Below are 17,547 nucleotides of genomic sequence, written 5' to 3'. Positions count from 1 at the left end.
GGAGATAAAGCTAGATTTGGGAGCTGAGACCAGGACGTGGATCTAGGAACGATAGCTGGGAGCTGGGAGCTGGGAACTGAAGCTGGGAGCTGGAGCTCGGAGTTGGGAGTTGGACCTGGGAAGTGGGAGTTGGAAGCTGGAATTGAGAGCTGGAGGTAGGAGCAGGGGCTGGGAGTTTGGAGTTGGGAGTGAGTGTCGGAGTTGGGAGTTGGGAGCTAGGTGCTGGAGCTGGGAGAGGGAGCTGAGAGTAGGGAGCTAGAGCTGGGAGTGGGAGCTGGGAGCTGGGAGATGGGAGCTGGGAGATGGGAGATGGGAGATGGGAGATGGGAGCTGGGATTTGTGTGTTAGAGCTGGGAGCTGGGAGCTGGAGTGGGAGCTGGGAGATGGGAGCTGGGATCTGGGAGCTGGGAGCTGGGAGCTAGGAGCTGGGAGCTGGGAGATAAAGCTAGATTTGGGAGCTGAGACCAGGACGTGGATCTAGGAGCGAGAGATGGAGTGAGAGCTGGGAGCTTGAGCTCGGAGATGGGAGTTGGAGCTGGGAAGTGGGGGTTGGAAGCTGGAAATGAGAACTGGAGCTGGGAGCGGGTGCTGCGAGCTTGGAGTTGGGAGTGAGTGTAGGAGCTGGGAGTTGGGAGATAGGTGCTGGAGCTGGGAGCGGGAGCTGAGAGTAGGGAGCTAGAGCTGGGAGTGGGAGCTGGGAACGAGAGATGGGAGCTGGAGCTGCAAGCTGGGAGCTAGGTGCTGGAGCTGTAGTCGGGAGCTGGGAGCTGGGAACTAGGAGCTGGGAAATGCAAACTGGGAGCAAGAGCTGGGAGCTGGAGCTGGGAGCGGCAGCTGGGAGTGGGAGCTGGAGTTGGGGGCTGGGAGTTGAGGGTTGGGGGCTGGGAGCTTGAGCTGGGAGCTACAGCTGGAGCTGGGAGATGGGAGCTGGGGGTGGGCGTTGGGAGCTGGGGGTGGGAGCAAGAGCTGGGGACTGAGAGTTGGGAGCTGGGAACTGGGAGCTGGGGACCGATAGCTGGGAACATGAATTGGAAGCCCAGGGCTGTGGCCTGAGCTGGGGGCTGGGAGTTTGGGATCAGGAGCTGGGAGTTGGATCCGGGAGCTTAAACCGGAGCTGGGGGTTGGGAGCTGGAAGTTGGGAACAGGGAGCTGGATGCTGGTAGCTTGGGTTGGGGGCTGGAGGCTGGGATCTGGGAGCAAGAGCTGAGAGATGGAACTGGGGAATGAGAACTGGGAGGTGGAAGCTGAGAGTTGGAAGCTGGGAGGAGGGAGGTGGGAGTTGGGAACTGGGGGGCTGGGGTCTGGATGCTTGGAGAACCTCCCTCGGCCTGGTCGATTGACAATAGTGTGTGTGTGGGGTCGAACAGGCAATCTCCTCTCGCGTGACCCCTCCACCCAGCCCTGATCTGGACTTCCAGGAAACCAGAGCATTTCCAATCCACCCCCACCCCATTGCTTGAAACAGACACGTCAGAAAGGTTGATGGTTGAGGGGGAAAGAACACCTCCAAGATGGTTCACCTCCCCGTGAGGAGAATATTAGCAAACCACAAGCTGCCTGCATCGTGGAGGAAGCAGATATTACCCTTTCCTTATGAGCAGCCTGACCCCAGTGACATGGAAGACGCAAGTCTGAATTGGATGGTGGATCTTTCTATACCGTGTATGGAAGACATGAAATTGTATTAAACGTTGCACATCAAAGAGCTCATAGGTTGTACAGGGTAGTGGTGAGGCCTGGTCTAGAATACTGTGTCGCCCAGTTATTGGAAGGATATTATTGAGCTGGAGAGGGTTCAGAAGAGATTTACCAGGATGTTGCCGGGTATGGAAGGTTTGAGTTCATCAAATCCCTACAGTGTGGAAGCAGGCAGTTCGTCCCATTGAATCCTCCCTGACCCTCGGAAGAGTATCCCACCCAGACCCATTCCATCTCTGTAACCTTGCAGTTCCCATTGTTAACCCACCTCGCCTGCAGATTCCTGGACACTACGGACAATTTAGCATGTCCAATCCACCGAAGCTGCACCTGTTTGGATGGGATGGGAGGGAACTGGAGCACCCAGAGGAAACCCACGCAGACACGTGGAGAATGTGTAAACTCTGCCTCAGGGTGGAATCGAACCCAACTCCTGCTAAGATTTGCTTTCCCAAAATGCAGCACCTCGCATTTATCTGAATTAAACTCCATCTGCCACCTCTCAGCCCATTGGCCCATCTGGTCCAGATCCTGTTGTAATCTGAGGTAACCCTCTTCGCTGTCCACTCCACCTCCAATTTTGGTGTCATCTGCAAACTTACTAACTGTACCTCTTATGCTCTCATCCAAATCATTTATGTAAATGACAAAAAGTAGAGGACCTAGCACCAATCCTGGCAGAGGATGGAATCTGAATTCAACAAATCTCTGAAATTAAGAGTCTAATGATGACCATTGTCAAAATAAAAATCCATCTGGTTTTTATTACAAACCTTTCAGGAAGGAAACTGCTGTCCTTACCTGATCTGACCTTGAGACTCACTGGAATGTGATTGACTGTTAACTGCTCTCTGGGCAATTAGGGTTGGGCAATAAATGCTGGCCTAGCCACGGATGCTCATATTCCGTCAGTGAGTAGTGACAAAACAGCACCCTTCTCTCTCGTACAGTAGGGGTATTGCTTTCCTGTTACACCGTTATTCTTGCAAAGTGTCCTGATGAGTCTTTAACAATGCTCAAGACGCTTCCTTCTTTCTGTGACCCACCAGGAGTCGAAGTAGACCAACTAAATCGCCTACAGATTGCTCTCCCTTTACCAATTGACCGCCAATGATTTATTTCCGAACAATTTGATCTTTCGATACTAACTCAACTCCTTGAGCTCGTGTTAAGGATATTGATAATGAAGGCATGCATGAAGCCTCAGAAATGGGAAGTGTTGACTGTGAGTTACGTGTACTTTCTCAACACTTTTAAGCTGATTGTGTTACTTGTAGTGTGTCTTGACTCTGGCAAATTATTCCCCTGGACCATGTTGTATTATTTGTGTCTTCAGCCAAGGATGTCAAATCTGATAGGGCTGTGAAAACCGCACCCGTATCTAGCTTGAACATAATGGGGTGTCATAGAGTCACACAGGATGGAAACAGACCCTTCAGTCCCAACCAGTCCATGCCGACTATAATCCCAAACTAAACTATTCCCATCTGCCTGCAAACGTTTCTTATTCATGTTCTTATCTCAATATGTTTTAAACTTTGTAATTGTACCCACGGCCGTCACTCCACTCTTCATTCCACCCATGCATCACTCTCAGTGTAAAACAAAATTTCCCTCCCTGTCTTTTTTTAAAATCTTTCTTTCCTCACATTAAAAATATGTCCCTTGGTCATAGAGAGGTACAGCATGGAAACAGACCGTTCGGCCCAACCCGTCCATGCCGATCAGATATCCCAACCCAATCTAGTCCCACCTGCCAGCACCCAGCCCATATCCCTCCAAACCCTTCCTATTCATATACCCAGCCAGATGCCTCTTAAATGCTGTAATTGTACCAGCCTCCACCACTTCCTCTGGCAGCTTATTCCATACACGTACCACCCTCTGTGTGAAAAAGATGTCTCTTTTATATCTTTCCCCTCTCACCCTAAACCTATACCCTCTAGTTCTGGACTCCCCGACTCCAGGGAAAAGACTTTGTCTGTTTACCCTATCCATCCCCCCCATGATTTTATAAACCTCTATAAGGTCACCCCTCAGCCTCCGACGCTCCAGGGAAAACAGTCCCAGTCTGTTCAGCCTCTCCCTATAGATCAAATCCTCCAACCCTGGCAACATCCTTGTAAATCTTTTCTGAACCCTTTCAAGTTTCACAACATCTTTCCGATAGGAAGGAGACCAGAATTGCACGCAATATTCCAACAGTGGCCTAACCAATATCCTGTATAGCCGCAACATGACCTCCCAACTCCTGTACTCGACACTCTGACCAATAAAGGAAAGCATACCAAACGCCTTCTTCACTATCCTATCTACCTGCGACTCCACTTTCAAGGAGCTATGAACCTGCACTCCAAGGTCTCTTTGTTCAGCAACACTCCCTAGGACCTTACCATTAAGTGTATAAGTCCTGCTAAGATTTTCTTTCCCAAAATGCAGCACCTCGCATTTATCTGAATTAAACTCCATCTGCCACTTCTCAGCCCATTGGCCCATCTGATCCAGATCCTGTTGTAATCTGAGGTAACCCTCTTCGCTGTCCACTACACCTCCAATTTTGGTGTCATCTGTAAACTTACTAACTGAATATCCTATGTTCATATCCAAATCTTTTATATAAATAATGAAAAGCAGTAGACCCAGCACTGATCCTTGTGGCACTCCACTGGTCGCAGGCCTCCAGTCTGAAAAACAACCCTCCACCACCACCCTCTGTCTTCTACCTTTGAGCCAGTTCTGTATCCAAATGGCTAGTTCTCCCTGTATTCCGTGAGATCTAATCAGTCTCCCATGGGGAACCTTGTCGAACGCCTTACTGAAGTCCATATAGATCACATCCACCACTCTGCCCTCATCAATCCTCTTTGTTACTTTGTCAAAAGTCTTGAAATCCCCCAACCTCAGGAAAAGACACCTGCCATTCACTTTGCCTAGCATACCTCATGATTTTATAAACCTCTCCACCTCCTACGCTCCTGTAAAAAACATTGTAGCCTATCCAACCTTTCTTTATAACTCAATGCCTCCATTCCTGTCAACATCCTGATAACTCTCTTCTGAACCCTCTCCAGCTTAATAATATCCTTCCTGTAACAGGGAGACCCGTACTGGACACAATACTCCTTAAGAGACCTCACCCACATCCTGTACAACCTCAACATAACAATCCCAACCCCTAAACGCAAAGGTCTGAGCAATGAAGTTGTTAAACACCTTCTTAACCACTCTATGTGCGATGTCATTTCAAAGAATTATGTACCTGAACCCCTCGGTCTCTCTGTTCTACAATCCCTACTTTTAATTGTATAAGTCTTGCCTTTGCTTGACCAAAATGTCCATTAACAGACATTGCTTCTACAAGATTATAATTAATTGAATCACCAATTTCCCCCCAGGAAAGCCTTCAGTACCTTTTCCAGTGGTGACTGCTCTACTGTAATGAGCTCTTTGGCTGTTGTTTTGACCACTATGTCCTACTTAGAGAATGTCATAGACGGTCACTTGGCCAATAGCCTTTTATGCAATGGCATTACAAATGCACATCTAAATAATTCTGTACATATTCTGGAAGCATTTTACGGTTTTGCAGATACATTGTTTTGACATACCTGGGCACTGCCTGTGCCTGTGACGTTTTACTATTCCAGAGCACTCACACTCAGTCTTAGAATTTATTGTTTGACCTACTCCTTGTCGTAGCTTTTCTACAAAGTGCTTATACTTTATAAAGTGAGTCGGTTTTGTTGCTCTCCTATAGCTTTCTCCTCTCAGGATCTTTGTGACTCTTCATGGTTTCTGCTTCCATCCTAACTTTCCCCAAAGTCAAATCTTCTTTGAACTGCAATATGTCTGACAAAGATTCATCAATAGCTCCAACAACAATTCTGTCTCTTATGAATTTTGTTTTCAAAGCTCCATGGTCACAGATAACTATAATCCAGAGGGGTCATTAGGAGGTCTCCATGACTATCCTCAACACTAGCACCCCATAAGTCTTCATACACAGTCCCTGACTGTACTCCCTGTACACTCATGGCTGTGTGGCCAAATTTCATCCTAACTCCATCTCCAAGTTTGCTGATGACACCACCGTTGTAGACTGGATCTCAAACAACGATGAGACAGAATATAGGAAAGAGGTAGAGTGCTTGGGTGGCATGATGTAAAAATAACAGTCTCTCCCTCAATGTTGGCAAAACTAAAGAACTGGCCATTGACTTCAGGAAGCAAGGTCGAGGGCATGCTCCTATCTACATCAGTGGAACTGAGGTGAAGATGTTCAACAGCATCAAGTTCCTGGGAGTAACAATCTGTCCTGGACCACCCCCGTGTTGATGCGATGGTCAAGAAGGCACAACTCCTTCCTCAGGAGGCTAAGGAAATTTGACATGTCCATAAGGACCCCCATCATCTTTTATAGATGCACCACAGGAAGTGTTCTATCTGGATGCATCGCAGTTTGCTTCGGCATCTGCTCTGCCCAGGAGTGTACGAAACTACAGAGAGAGTTGTGAACACAGCGCAGTCCATCACGCAAGCCAACCTTCCATCCATTGACTCCACCTACACTTCCTGACTTACAGAGATGCAACCAACAGCATCAAAGGCCCCTCCTACCCCCTTATAATCTCTCCCAACCACTTCTGTCAGGCAGAAGATATACAAACCTAAACACACAGACTAACAGATTCAAGAACAGCTTCTTCCCCGCTGTTATCAGCCTCCTGAATGGACCTGTCAAGTTTCAAATCTAATGTTGATCTTGCTTTTTGTGCAAGTTCTCTTCAGCCATAATATTGCATGCCTCACCCTGTGAACTTGGTTTGGAATAATTAAATTAGATTAGATTACTTACAGTGTGGAAACAGGCCCTTCGGCCCAACAAGTCCATACCGACCCGCAACCCACCCATTCCCCTACGTTTACCCCTTCACCTAACACTACGGGCAATTTAGCACGGCCAATTCACCTGACCTGCACATCTTTGGACTGTGAGAGGAAACCAGAGGAAACCCACACAGACATGGGGAGAATGTGCAAACTCCACACAGTCAGTCGCCTGAGGCGGGAATTGAACCCAGGTCTCTGGCGCTGTAAGGCAGCAGTGCTAACCACTGTGCCACCCTGGACTGGACTGCACTCAAAACAAAATCTTTCACTGTACCCAGGTACATGTGAGAATAATACATTAATCAGAAATCATTAACAAAACTCTATGGCTTCCTCTGGCTAGTAAACCCCTCAGTGTCATGTCATCAAAGCATGAACAGTAATCATAAACTCTTCTTATAAGCTACACTTTCTTGACGAAACTTTATAATGATAGTTGCTGGATTAAAACATGGCTACTGTAAATCACATCGTGCAGACTGACCACAATTTTTGGAAGGATTTCAATGAATAGTTACCAAAACAAAACTCAGACTTCACCGTCCTAGAAAGTCACACCTTTGCTCCGCGACTCTGTCGGTTCAATTTGGTGAGGCCAAAGTGAGGACTTGCAGATGCTGGAGATCAGAGTTTAGATCAGAGTGGTGCTGGGAAAGCGTGGCAGGTCAAGGCAGCATCCGAGGAGCAGGAGAGTTGACGTTTCGGGCAAGAACCCTTCATCATTCCTGACTTGCCCGAAACGTCGATTCTCCTGCTCCTCGGATGCTGTTCAATTTGGTGTCAAGAGAAGGAAATTCCGTCAAATCATCACTTTCTTTGGTATGAGCACCATCTGGTGGCTGAAAACTGTTACTACTGGCCTTTCTCCCTCCCTCCCTCTCTCTCTACTAAAGAAGTGAAATCTCTTGTCCAGAGGAAGAAGAAGGTTCATGTTACAATGAGATGCGAAGGCTCAGTTAGGGTGCTTGAGAGTTACAGGTTAGCCAAGAAAGTCTAAAAGAGAGAGCTAAGAACAGCCAGGGGTAAGATTAAGGCCAATCAGGGATAGTAGTGGGAAGTTGTGCGTGGGGTCCGAGGAGATGGGGAAGCGCTAAATGAATATTTTTCATCAGTATCGCGCTGGAAAAAGACAATGTTGTCGAGGAGAATACTGAGATACAGGTAGATGGGATTGAGGTTCACAAGGAGGAGGTGTTAGGAATTCGGGAAAGTGGGAAAATAGATAACTCCCTGGTCCGGATGGGATTTATCCTCGGATTCTCTGGAAAGCCAGGGAGGAGATTGCCGAGCCCTTTGCTTTGATCTTTATGTCGTCATTGTCTACGGGAATAGTGCCGGAAGACTGGAGGATAGAAAATGTTGTCCCCTTGAGAAAGAAGGGAAGTAGAGATAACCCTAGTAATTATAGACCAGTGGGCCCTCCTTTGGTTGTGTGTAAAGTGTTGGAAAGGGTTAGAAAAGATAGGATTTATAATTATCTAGAGAGGAATAATTTGATTAGGGATAGTCAACACGGTTTTGTGAAGGGTAGGTCGTGCCTTATTGAGTTCTGTGAGAAGGTGACCAAACAGGTAGATGAGGGTAAAGCAGTTGATGTGGTGTATATGGATTTCAGTAAGGTGTTTGATAAGGTGCCCCATGGTAGGCTATTGCACAAAATACAGAGGCATAGGATTGAGGGTGATTTAGTGGTTTGGATCAGAAATTGGCTAGCTGAAAGAAGACAGGGGGTGGTGGTTGATGGGAAATGTTCATCCTGGAATTCAGTTACTAGTGGGGTACCGCAAGGATCTGTTTTGGGGGCCATTGCTGTTTGTCATTTTTATAAATGACCTGGATGTGGGCATGGAAGGATGGGTTAGTACATTTGCGGATGACACTCAGGTCAGTGGAGTTGTTGGTAGTGCGGAAGGGTGTTGCAGGTTACAGCGGGACATAGCTAAACTGCAGAGCTGGGCTGAGAGGGGGCAAATGGTGTTTAATGTGGAGAAGTGTGAGGAGATTCACTTTAGAAGGAGTAACTGGGCTCATGGTAAGATTCTTGGTAGTGTAAATGAACAGAGAGATCTCAGTGTCCATGTACATATATCCCTGAAAGTTGCCACCCACGTTGATAGATTGTTAAGAAGGCATAAGGCATGTTAGCTTTTATTGGTCGAAGGACTGCGTTTCGGAGCCATGAGGTCACGCTGCAGCTGTACAAAACTCTGGTGCAGACGCGCTTGAAGTATTGTGTACAGTTCTGGTCACCGCATTTTAGGAAGGATGTGGAAGCTTTGGAAAGGGTTCAGAGGTGATTTATTAGGATGCTGCCTGGTTCGGAGGGAAGGTCTTATGAGGAAAGGCTGAAGGACTTGAGGCTGTTTTCATAAGAGAGAAGAAGGTTGAGAGGTGACTTAATTGAGCCGTACAAGATAATCAGAGGGTTAGATAAGGTGGACAGGGAGAGCCCTTTTCCCTGGATGGTGATGGCTAGTACAAGGGGACATAGCTTTAAATTGAGGGGTGATAGATATAGGACAGATGTCAGAGGTAGTCTCTTTACTCAGAGAGTAATTGGGATGTGGAACAGTCTGTCTGCAACAGTAGTAGACTCACCAACCCTAAGCACATTTAAATGGGCATCGGATAGACACATGGGTGAGAATGGAATGGTGTAGGATAGATGGGCTTCAGATTGGTTCCACAGGTCGGTGCAACATCGAGGGCCGAAGGGCCTCTGCTGCGCTGGAATGTTCTAGGTTCCGTGTTCTATTCCTCAAGCAGGTCACCTGAACTCTGTTTTTAATCTGGAACTGTTTCAGCTCAGCTTTACTGTGAGCTGTCTGTGCTAACTTCCTCAGCTTCAATTGAAAAGCAGGTACGAAACACTGAATGAGCTCACCCTTACAGAATCACAGAGTTGTTATGGTGCACAGAGCCCATTGTGCCTTTAGTGATTCTATTTCCTCGTGTCAATCTCCTGCCCTTTCCCCACATCCTTTGAACACCACTTCGATCCAAATAACCATCCAGTGCCATCTCGAATACCTCAGTTGAACCTGCCTCCATTACACTCTCAGGCAGTACATTCCAAACCCTAATTACTTGCTGTGTGAGTAAATTTTTTTTCTCTGACCAAGGGAAGTTTCAACTCCCCAAATATTTGCTTGTGGTTTACACTGGTCACTAATCACGATGGAAAAGTGCCCAAAGTGCTTTCCTATGATTGTTCTGCTTTGTTTATTAGAGTCATAGAGATGTACAGCACGGAAACAGACCCTTCGGCCCAACCCGTCCATGCCGACCAGATACCCCGACCCAATCTAGTCCCACCTGCCAGCACCCGGCCCATATCCCTCCAAACCCTTCCTATTCATATACCCATCCAGATACCTCTTAAATGTTGTAATTGTACCAGCCTCCACCACTTCCTCTGGCAGCTCATTCCATACACGTACCACCCTCTGTGTGAAAAAGTTGCCCCTTAGGTCTCTTTTATATCTTTCCCCTCTCACCCTAAACCTATACCCTCTAGTTCTGGACTCCCCGATCCCAGGGAAAAGACTTTGTCTATTTACCCTATCCATGCCCCTCATGATTTTATAAACCTCTATAAGGTCACCCCTCAGCCTCCGACGCTCCAGGGAAAACAGCCCCAGCCTGTGCAACCTCTCCCTGTTGCTCAAACCCTTGGAAGGATGTTGAGAAACCTGAAAGGGTTCAGAAAAGATGTCACCAGGGCTGAAGGGTTTGAGCTGTAGGGACAGGTTGAATAGGCTGGGGCTGTTTTCTCTGGAGCGTCGGAGGCTGAGGGGTGACCTTCAAACTCACTTTTGCCATTTTGCCAATGACGTAAAGAATGACTCCACATCTTTTTCCTCAAATGTTGGTTAGGACTTTATAACTTTAAACATAAGACCATTGGAGCAGAAATGAGACCATTCAGCCCATTGAGTCTACTCCACCAGTCAATCATGGCTGATGAGTTTCTTAACCCTACTCTCCTGCTTTCTCCCCGTAACCCTGGATCCCCTTGACACTCAAGAGTCTATCTATCTCCATCTTAAATATCCTCAAAGACCTGGCCTCCATGGCCTTCTGTGGCAGTGAATCCCAGAGATGCCCCACTCTCTAACTGAAGACCTTTCCCCTTATCGCCATTCTCAAAGCTCTTCCCATTTACTGAAAGGCTGTGCCCTCGGGTCCCCGCATCTTCTAGAGAAAGTGAGGACTGCAGATGCTGGAGATCAGAGTCGAGAGCGCGGACGGCAGGTCGGGCAGCACCCGAGGAGCAGGAGAATCGACGTTTTCGGGCAAGTCAGGAATGGTGAAGGGCTCTTGCCCGAAACGTCAACTCCCCCGCTCCTCGGATGCTGCCTTGACCTGCTGAGCTTTTCCAGCGCCACACTCTCGATTCCTCTTCTGCCAGTGGAAACATCTTTCCCATATCCACTCTCTCCAGGCCATTCAGTATTCTGTAAGTAATCCCCCCTCATCCTTCTAAACTCCATCATGGACAATCCCAGAGGCCTTGAGCATTCCTCATACATTGAGCCTTTCCTGACTGGTCTTTAGATGATGAATAAGGCTCATCAGAATCTTAGTGCATCCGATTTTGTTCTCATCTGAAAACCTTTGGACTGGCAGTTTCTTTCTCAATTCCCTCTCTTTTCTTTCTCTCCCACCTGAAAATCTGGTTGCAGTCTGTTAAATAGTTCTCTCTCGTTCTCAAGTTTAAGTGTTTTAAGATCCATTTCCCTTCAGGTTATTAGATTACTTACAGTGTGGAAACAGGCCCTTTGGCCCAACAAGTCCACACCGCCCAGCCGAAGCGCAACCCACCCATACCCCTACATCTACCCCTTACTTAACACTACGGGCAATTTAGCACGGCCAATTCACCCTGACCTGCACATCTTTGGACTGTGGGAGGAAACCGGAGCACCCGGAGGAAACCCACGCAGACACGGGGAGAACGTGCAAACTCCACACAGTCAGTCGCCTGAGGCGGGACTTGAACCCGGGTCTCTGGCGCTGTGAGGCAGCAGTGCTAACCACTGTGCCACCGTGCTGCCCTAAATTTCGGTTGTAATTGAATTCTCAACACCTCAAGTCACTCACCAATTTGTGGATCTTGTCCCTCTGGTATTTCCACCTGTCCCAAGTGCTGTGCTAATATTTCATGTCCTTCTGTCTTCCTGGCTTTGCAAGAATTTTCACACGTTGTCATTCTTTTGTGAATTGTGTGTGTCTCGGCCTTAGTGATGTCTTGTAAAACAGTCAGGAATTCCCCGTCAATCTGCAAGACAACTGTTCCCAGTGCCACAATCACTTGCAGCTTTGAGAAACCTGGTACCTTCACAAATCCGCCTCACTGCACATCCAGTCTCACGCTGTCCACATGCATCGGTGGTCAGCTACGAAGATTCTTTAATTGCGAGAAAATTGGATGGTGGCTAATGCATTCCCACTATTTCAAAAGGGAGTTGGAGAGAAAGCAGGGAATTATTGAGCAGTGAGTACGATGTCGGTAGCAGGGAATATGTGGGCTATCAAGGAGTTTATAGCAGAGCACTTAGCAAGCAGTAGAAGAATCAGGCATGGTCAGCACGAATTTACAAAAGGGAAATCATGTTTGACAAATCTACTGGAATTCTTTGAGGTTATAGCTGATAAAGTTGATTGCAGGAGCCAGTGGATGTGGTTTATTCGGACTTTCAGAAGGCATTTAACAAAGTCCCATTTAATGTATAAAATTAAGGTGCTTGGGATTGGAGGTAGCGTATTGGTTCACAGAGAGGGGATAAAGAATCAGAAAAAATGGGTCTTTTTCTGAATGGCAGGCTGTGACTAGTGGGGTACCGCAGGGATCAGTGCGGGGACCCCGGCGATTCTCGATATGTGTTAACGATTTCGATGAAGGAACTAAATCTAATATCTGAAAATTTGCAGATGGCCCAAAGCCAGATGGGAGGGTGAACTGTGAGGGGGATGCAGAGAGGGTGTATTTGATTTGGGCGGGCTGAGGGAGCGAATGCATGGCAGATGCAGTTTAATGTCGATGCATAAGAGGTTATCCTCTTTGGTAGCCAAAATGGGAAGGCAGGTTACGATTGGAGTGGCTGTAAGTTAGAGCGATAGGGGACGTTCAACAAAACGTGGACATCCTCATGCACCACTCGCGTGCAGGTGTAGCAGGCGGTAAACAAGGTAAACGGTCTCCTTTCATTGCGAGAGGCTTCGAGGACAGAAACAAGGCCACCTTGCTGCAGTTATACAGGGCATTGGTGAGGCCACACTTGGAACATTGTGTGCAGTTTTAGGCTCCCAGTCTGGGGAAGGACGTTCTCACTGTAACAGGAGCACAGCGAAAGCTTACCAAATTGATTCCTGGGATGGCAAAGGTCTGATGTATGAGGAGAAACTTGCTGGGTTAGGATTGTACTCACTGCAATTTCGAATAATGAGAGGGGAATCTCAGAGAAACCCGCACAATTCTAACATCACTGAACAGGTTCGATGCAGAAAGGATGCTCGCGATGGTGGGGGAGACCAGGGTCATAGTTTAAGGACACGCCTCTTAGGACTGAGATGAGGAGAATTTTCTTGACCCAGAGAATGGTGTGTCTGTGGAATTCATTACCACAGAAGGTGGTTGAGGGTGAAAATGTGTTGCTGGAAAAGCGCAGCAGGTCAGGCAGCATCCAAGGAGCAGGAGAATCGACGTCTTCAGGAATCAGGAACTTTCTCCTCGAAGGTGGTTGAGGCCACAACATTGTTTGTTTTTTTAAGACAGAGGTATTAGATTAGATTCCCTACAGTCTGGAAACAGGCCCTTCGGCCCAACCAGTCCACACCGACCCTCCGAAGAAGCAACCCACCCCAACCCATTCCCCTCTGACTGGCGCACCGAACACTATGGCAATCCAGCGTGGCCAATCCATCCTAACTTGCACATCTTTGGATTGTGGGAGGAAACTGGAGCACCCGGAGGAAATCCCATGCAGAGACTGGGAGAATGTGCAAACTCCACACAGAGAGTGGCCCGAGGCTGGGATTGAACCCAGGTCCCTGGCACTGGGAGGCAGCAGTGCTAACCACTGAGCCACCGTGCCGCCCTTAGGTATCTGTAGCTTTTATGGCTAAAGAGATTTTTTTTTCTTCAATCAGTATTCATTCAAAGGATGTGGGCATCACTGGTTAGGCCAGCATCTATTGCCCATCCCTAATTGCCCAGAGGGCAGTTAAGAGTCAACCACAGGGCTGTGGGTCTGGAGTCAGAGCGTGTAAAGATGACAGTTCCCTTCCTTAAAGGACATTAGTAAACCAAATATGACTTTCTGACAATCGACAATGGACTCAAGGTCATCATTAGACTCTTAATTGCAGATTTTTTTAAAAAAAATTGAATCCAAAATTCCACCACCTGCCATGGCAGGATTCAAGCTGGGTTCCCAGGACATTATCCAGCTCTCTGGATTCACAATCTAGCAATAATACCGCTAGGCCGTCACCTTCGGACTATGGGGAGAGATTGGGATGAGGGTATATGATGACGAGCCATGTTCATAATGAACCAGGGGCCGAATACTCTACTCTTGCTCCTATCTTTGTTGTTTGGTGTATGTTTCCGCGCTTCCCCTCGGGAAGGACGCAGTGAGCCTCCCCGTTGTGTTAGGGATTGGGAAAGGTTGGGAGCGTGTGAAGGGGTCGGTGGAGGGGTGGGTCAGACTTATGCCTGTCAATCGGGAGGGAAGGTGTCTCACATTGAGCACGAGGACTGGTGGAACGATCCAAGCACCCACCCACCCATGGACTCACCCCATTGTAGACGCTGAGGGAGACCCATGGCCAGGCAGGCAGGATGGGTCGCGTTGACGGGCGGGAGGAGTTGGGGGGGGGGGGGGGGGGGGGGGAGACTGACTGGCACTTGGTTTTGGGTGTTTCTATGGTCCGTTTGAGGCCTGGCTATAGGAGGTGGCCAATTCAGCCACAATCCACTTGCTGACGCTCAGTAACCCAGTGATCTTGTTTTCCAGACTATTGCCCCCAAACGCCACCCAGATCTCGGAGGCAGCGGAGGAGATGCTGACGGCCAGCAGCCCCTTTACCCCGTACCGCCCCTTAACACCCCCTCTGACCTCCTCCCCACCCCCCCTCACCCCACCCCACAACCCGACCAGCATCGGCGTGCTGCTCTATGCCAGACCAGACGCCATCCTCTGCGGATCAGGTTAGAACCACGGGCACGTTTACCACGCCGTGAGAGGCCATTCAGCCCATCGTTGCCCACACTCGGTTCCACAGTCGTGCCGGTGAAACCGCCTCGCCCTCAGGCCCACGTCCCTGCCGCCAAAACAATGCAGCAATTTTCCAAACATGCGCTTCCCCCCGCCCAACCCCCAAGCTGTCCACCAATCTCGGGATGAGAAAGGTTTGTCCTTGTGCCCCCTGCCGTTCACAGATCGACCTCAAAGTCTTAACGCAACCGCACCCCCCCGGCCTTGCCAATCATTCCCCTTAGCTGCCGTTTCAAGCCCCGATGGGCACCCCAGTAAATTTCCTCTGCCCTCCCTCTCTGGTAATCTCAGGCCTGACAGTGAGGGGAGGCACAGGTGAGGGACAGACGCAGTGGGCAGTGCCAGGGAACAAGGAGGTCGGCTTTGAGGGAGGACGAACAACTCCCCCCACCCCCTCCCCTCCCCTACCCCCTACTCAGAAACAGGCTGACCATTAATAGGATGGCTCTTCCATCCTGTGAAAACAAAACAGGAGGCCAATCAGCCCTTCAAACGTCATTCCATGAGCTCTGTTTCTACTCACCCGTCAGCAAGGTCAACCCCTGCATTGTAGCCAAGACCCGACCTTCAAAACAAAGTTAAATTAGAATAATTTTCATTTGACCATCGCCCCTTGTGGTTCCCACTGGTCTCGGAAAGCTTCGGCCGGTCAGCATTTGTAAGGACATTGATCGACAGCCTCAGTATCTCTGGAAAGCTGTTGCTACCCTTTTTTGGAACTCACCCCGTAAAACCAATGAACCAGACGGCGTCTCTGAAAAGGAGCCAGTGTGACAAGAGAAGTCAGATCGTCAAAACGTGTCAAATTAAAAATTGGTTTGGGGGGGGGGGGTTATAAATGACCATCAGTTGTAAAATGCCTCGAATATTCCCGTTCCTCAGCCACCCCTTAGGTATGTGGAGCTTGGAACTACTTCTGGCTCTCTTTCAACTCTCCTGCTGCTATTAAAATAATTTATTAGCTCAAAGGGCGACCTTAAAAGGGTGCTTTAACATGGTTTAAATCTTCCAAAGTCACTAAAATAATGAATGAAACATTCCGAGCCTGGGGGTGATATGATGTTAAATCAGGCAACGCCTCTGACCTGGGTGTACCTCAGCAAAATTTAATGTTGACTGCACTGCTAGCGAGCACATCCCAAAGTGCTGCACAGCCCCAATGTTCCAAACCGTTGCCCAATGGGAAATACGCAGCACCCCGTGCAGGTACCCAGGAAGGAAGGTTGGTCGAGAATCCCAGAGAGGAACGAAGGACTGGAGTCCCAGAGGGAGTCCTCCTCGTGGCTGTCCATGTGTGGCTCAGGTACTGAGCTGTTTGTGTAACCTCTGCCCAGCAAGGTTCACTGGGTGCATTTCCAAGCTGGGAGTCTCAGTGCAGAGAGTGACACTGTGAGCGCTAAATGGTTGAGACACTGTCCCAAGGCAGTGCTGAGAGAGAGAGAGAGGGCTACACTGGTTGAAGCACTGTCCCAGACCGAGCTACACTGCCAGAGACATTGGCCTAATACTGTAAAAGATTCGACAGCTGGGGCACTGGGAAGGTGGTTCAACACTGACTTAGTCAAAATCAAATGATCTGATGATGTTATAGCTGCTTGAGTGAACTCAATGTGCTGTGCATCCCTTCCATCACACGAGTGAGTGACTCTGAAGAAGTCTTCACTGGCGACAAAGCACTTTGGGAGATGCTGAGATCACACATCAATGCTGCTTTCCGAAACAGCACACCGACTTGAGCAGTGTCATTAATGCCAAGATTCTTTCAAAGGTATCTCTCTTTTTCAGTGACTCAGGAAGGTTATGAAGGCGAGGGAGGTCGATTTACAGGAAGAAATGGAAGACTATTTCAAGCTAGATATTCAATGTCATTAAATCAAAACAAGAATCAATAAAAATTTCCACTACAGAGAAAAGTCTCAATGAGGATGCAGAGTTTCTATTAGAAGGAGAAGGGGCTGCCCAAGGAGCCACTCTCGTGCAGCACCGAGAGAGCACTGTATTGGCTGAGGGGCTGCACTAATGAAGGACTGACAGAGTACTGAATGTGCTGCACCGATGCAGGACTGACAGAGCACTGAACATGCTGCACCGATGCAGGACTGACAGAGCACTGAACGTGCTGCACCAACGCAGTACTGACAGAGCACTAAACTTGCTGCACCAACGCAGTACCGACAGAGCACTGAACGTGCTGCACCAATGCAGGACTGAGAGAGCACTGAACGTGCTGCACCAACGCAGTACCGACAGAGCACTGAATGTACTGCACCAACGCAGGACAAAGAGCACTGAACGTGCTGCACCAACGCACGACTGAGAGAGCACTGAACGTGCTGCACCAACGCACGACTGACAGAGCACTGAACATGCTGCACCGATGCAGGACTGACAGAGCACTGAACGTACTGCACCAACGCAGGACCGACAGAGCACTGAACGTGCTGCACCAACGCAGTACTGACAGAGCACTGAACGTGCTGCACCAACGCAGTACCGACAGAGCACTGAACGTGCTGCACCAACGCAGTACCGACAGAGCACTGAACGTGCTGCACCAACGTAGTACTGACAGAGCACTGAACGTGCTGCACCAACGCACGACTGAGAGAGCACTGAACGTGCTGCACCAACGCAGTACTGACAGAGCACTGAATGTACTCACCAACGCAGTACTGAC

General features: G+C 48.7%; 1 long non-coding RNA gene across 1 annotated transcript in view; it reads left to right on the top strand.

The window, feature by feature from the left end:
• LOC140492373 (uncharacterized) overlaps positions 1 to 16,764 on the top strand; it is a 61,195-nt gene extending 44,431 nt beyond the window's left edge. The window contains exons 2-3 of the long non-coding RNA XR_011963543.1: positions 14,610 to 14,803; positions 16,656 to 16,764. This is a non-coding gene — a long non-coding RNA (uncharacterized lncRNA). The remainder of the gene's footprint in view (positions 1 to 14,609; positions 14,804 to 16,655) is intronic.
• Positions 16,765 to 17,547: the final 783 nt, after the last annotated feature.

Source organism: Chiloscyllium punctatum, chromosome 21 (assembly GCF_047496795.1).
Source record: "Chiloscyllium punctatum isolate Juve2018m chromosome 21, sChiPun1.3, whole genome shotgun sequence".
Classification (NCBI taxonomy): domain Eukaryota; kingdom Metazoa; phylum Chordata; class Chondrichthyes; order Orectolobiformes; family Hemiscylliidae; genus Chiloscyllium; species Chiloscyllium punctatum.
The sequence above is the reverse complement of the archived record's forward strand: the minus strand, read 5'-3'. Positions and strand labels throughout refer to the sequence as shown.